The sequence below is a fragment of the Dysidea avara genome, chromosome 13, assembly GCF_963678975.1.
Source record: "Dysidea avara chromosome 13, odDysAvar1.4, whole genome shotgun sequence".
Taxonomy (NCBI): domain Eukaryota; kingdom Metazoa; phylum Porifera; class Demospongiae; order Dictyoceratida; family Dysideidae; genus Dysidea; species Dysidea avara.
Window position 1 is genome coordinate 7,466,273 of NC_089284.1, and position 4,697 is coordinate 7,470,969.

Consider the following 4,697-nt stretch of genomic DNA (forward strand, 5'->3'; position numbering starts at 1 on the left):
AACCACATGCTCGCGTCACCCCATGCATGCTTTAAAATTATTGGGGCAGCTAGGCATCTTTTTTTTTCTTCTTGGCCGTGATGAAAGCAAAATAACAACTAGCTATAAAGCTACAAACTAATTATAACTATACACTGAAAATAATAACTACAACATGCCCCGGCAGGGGCGGATCTAAGATTCTTTGAAAGGGGGACTAAGCTGTGGACAGGGACATAGGTAACTAGCCAGACATTATGGAAGATACCAATTAAGCCTTCTCACAAGGCCCTAGTTGTAAGATCCTTGTAGTATCCATGGTAAATTAGCTATTTGGAATAATGACTACATTAGCATGCAAACCTAGGGGGGTCTGGGGGCATGCCCCCCCCCCCCCCTCAGGAAATATTTGAAAATTAGGCCCTCTAAAGGTGAACCTGCAGAGTATTTTTAGCAGTTTTTCAGTGGAAAATAACAGAATTTCAGTTTATTATATATCATTCAAATTTTACTTTTCCATTAAATCAAGACTGATTGCAATATGCATTGAGTATAGCTACATTATCATGCATGCATGATAATCTTTTCATTTGTAGCTAGCAAGTAATTAGATATAGCTAGCTATATATATAGCCATGCTCTAATCAGCTAAATCTGTGAGGCAGAAACACGTATAGCTAAGTAGTAGTATAGTGGTGCTGAACGTCACAATTATTGGTATGCATGTTCCTTAGCCTAGTGACACTTTGTTAGCCATAACACCAATAAAGTGTACTGAAAGGCAGAATGCAGTGAAGGGTACTATAGTAGCTATTAGCTAGTCCACTGGCAATCCTTAGCAAAGTGCAACTGTATTTGCATTTGTGGACTTTCTGAATTTGTTGTTGTGATAGTCAACTTATTAGATCTGCCGGGTTATGAAGGCTGATCTATAACTAGCTACAAATGCCAGCACCGTAACCCACAGCATGGGGTCATATCAGAAGGTAACTGAAACAGATTTTGCATTCAAAGAAAAAAGTGGGTGAATATGCTATAACTGCCTTATGAAACTGCAAATTACCAAAAGACTACAGTTTGCTAAATGGCTGAGTTGGTAGCTACATACTATACTGAAGCTGATAATCTAAACAATTAAACTAACTAACACTTTTTGAATCATTCATATAAAATAAAAACCACACTAATCGCCTCTTATAGCCATAGTGGAAAACACTGATAATCATCTGAATAAAATAAAACCCACAATTAAAACTTTAGTAACTGGAGATGCAACCCACAATCGAAACTTGTTTTTGAAGAACTCTTGAGGAAAAAGAAGTTATATTCTCCCGGAACAGAGTTGAACAATAGGTATAGTTACATAGACATTATTTGTGTTGGTAGTGATGCATAGTTCCTGAAATAAGTCTGCTTTTGATACACATAGAAGACTGATTTAGGGTTTTATTGGCCAAGTACTAATTTGGAGGGGGGGCTACAGCCCCCTTAGCTCCCCCCTCCCCCAAATCCATCCCTGCATGCACAAAGCTAGACATCAACAAAAGGGAAGTCATGCAGTATCTCCACACTGTAGAGCCCAGGCATCTTTTCTGAATGATGCTTATTAGCACTTCATGTTTAGTCATAAGTGCTTGTAAGGTGACTAAATATTTGGGGGTGGCAGCAAGGGTGTTGGTCACCCTGGAAAAAAGATATTTTGAAGCAAATGTTATGAAAGAACCTATAGGTTTCGGCCCTCCCATCCTCTCCAATCTTTAGCTAGAAGGGAGACTTAAGTTTTGCATGCAAAAAGAGCTAACCTACAGAGCCTACATAGACCTACAAAACACTACATAGAGCCAGCAAACACACAATCAACCCCAGCAGAGACCTTATAAACCAGAAAGCCCTGCAGTCTATTGAGCACACTGCAGGGAGTGGGAGAATGAAACAGAGTCCAACTCTCACAAAGGACTACCAGATAACAAACTGAAAAGATGTCAAAATGTCCAAGCATTGTGATGCCACAGACAAACAGAGAGTTGCTCCAATAAATGATGATAAGTTAGACCATGAGAGATGCCATGTCTGGTGTAGGCCTGCGCCTATTATGCCGGCATAATCTTTAGAATAATAGGTCACCAATTTTGTGAGAATAATTCTGGAATAGTAGGATGGTTCCAGGCATAATTTTAGAATTGGAATAATCGGTGGAAGTAAGGGGTGTGTCTATTCTTGGTTAGCTAGAAGAAAGAGTTAAGTTACTAAGAATGATATATAGTTGGCATTATTGTATGAGTGCTGGCTGAAAAGCCTCTAAAGGATCGATATACTTTATTAGAGCGCTCAAATACTCTAATAGAGCAGTCAGATCATTTCATCTTAACAATCTGCAGCCAGCATCAGGGATGTAACTGCGCTATTCTGAAACTTGTACATCTTATACCAGTGTATCTTCTTCAAGTCTTTGAACATATTGATATCATTATTGTATACCTAACTTAGCATGTAGCTATAGCTACAGCTATAATACACTGATAATATATTTGAAAACACTTGAATTATTGCTGCAGATATTCTAAATCTGTTTTAACTATTTATGGCTAGAAAATGCTCATTTATGGCTATTAATTCTGGCGAAACTACTTATAGCAACATCTTGAAAACTAAGCAACTAGCCACAGAAACTAAATGAGCATTATTATGGAATAATAGGCTAGGTACAAGAATTAAAAAAAGAAGTATAGGAGAAATTTTTGGGAAATTCTGGAAAGAATAATAGGTAAAATTTTGAGCATAATAGGCTCAGGCCTAGTCTGGTGGCTGTCCTTGCCGCAACTTAACATCCTGCAAGACTGGACAACTAACTGCTGACCACAGCCCTAAGGACTTAACCACCAGATGGACAAGACAGAGCCTGCACAAGCTCATCTTTATCCTCTTCACCTCTAGCAGCAGCCACACTAGCCAAGACTGCAGACAGAGATTCCTGTAATGGACAACTTGATGAATAGTAACATCGAAGTATGCAGGCCTCCCATGCACAAAGGTAGGGTGAAAACATCACCCATGCAGGCGATCCAACTGGGAGCCAGAACACTGCTGTTCTTTGCGACAACCAGTGTTGTCGTCCTGAAGAAGAGCATGGTATATTACATCACACAAAGCATTGTGCCTACAAATGCGCATTGATCCATGTTCACAGCCAAGGAGATGATCACCAAAATTAATTGATCAACAACACTACCACATGGGCAGCAAACAGCCAGTACTGAAGAGAGCCCAAAGAGTCACAGGGAATGGCCCGAAGCCATGAACTAGTACAGGAGTCAGCAGCAATCGATGGCTTGGTCCTGAACAGAAAGCAAATTAAGCAAAAAGGCCTCTGCTTTGCAATGTCACTAACAATAGTTACAATGTTCCAAAGTTATTTTGAGGGTTACTAATGTGTGGCTGTATAGGCACAAGCCTACAGACCTTTAGTACACCACTATGTGCATGTATTGTTATACCATAGGGGTGTGTCTAAGTTATATGGTTATACTTTGTACCTGTGTGTACTATGAATCACTAATAAATAAATAATAATGGATGCCAGAAGTGAATCTACTTTACTAGCAACACACAAAAGAGTAAACATTTTTCATGGAACATTCACATGATCATCACATATGTATGTCAGTGGGTACATTTATAAAACATTCGATATTGATACACTTCTATACAAACACGCATCCACGTACAAGGGTGTATGACAATCTGATGTTGGTGTTGAGGTGTTATCTCTTGTAGATCAGTTGATGCCAATTGCCAAAGTCCTGATAAGTGCTTTACTACAGAAGACTTTCATGCCACAACAATATTGTTTGTCATTTTGTGCTCAGATTAGTGATGTAGATCGAGGCTAGGCACATGCATGCATGGATACATCTACATCTGTCATTTGCTGTGGTTTGTGCTGCCAGCCATGAAGGGTGAAATGTATGGTGGTCTGGATTTTTATTTTACTGTGGTGAGGCTGGTGGGGCTGCTACTCTTTATTGGGCATATTAAATATACATTTCAGTATAGATACACCCATATTTTAATATATACATTTAGAGAATGAGAGTGCCATGCATAATAAATTTAACATTAGATACACTAAATCATAATACTAGAATCCATTACAAATGTTATGAATAACCAGCTGTGTTCCTTACAGTAATCATTCTGTAGATCTGCTCAGGCTTCTTTAGCATGTTTGGCTATAATCAGGAAAAACATTTGTGCTTGCATGTGGTTTTACCTTTAAGAAGGACATGGAGAGTGGACAACTAAATTCAAATAAATTTACTATATAATTATGTATATCAATGCAAAGGTAATCAGCAATATGACCATCACTTTGTTTACACATGGTGCAAATCCCACTGAACTTTATGACAAACACGAAAACAGATATGTAACCAGTGATAACATTATACAGTGCTTGTAGTAGTGTTAGCAATCAGCAATACTATAATAATCTGCAAGTCAAAACATGCATAATGAACTTTGTTGATTTTTAAATATAATTATCACAGTAAATACTTCAGTCCCCTATTGTTGCTAACCTCTGTCTTGCACCACCTTGTAAATTAACATGTTACCCTTGCAAGGCTATACACTTGGGCATAAGCAAGGATTTGATAAACACATGCTCAGAACAAATATTGTTTTAAAGATAATGATCTATTATATACGCTGCATCGCAC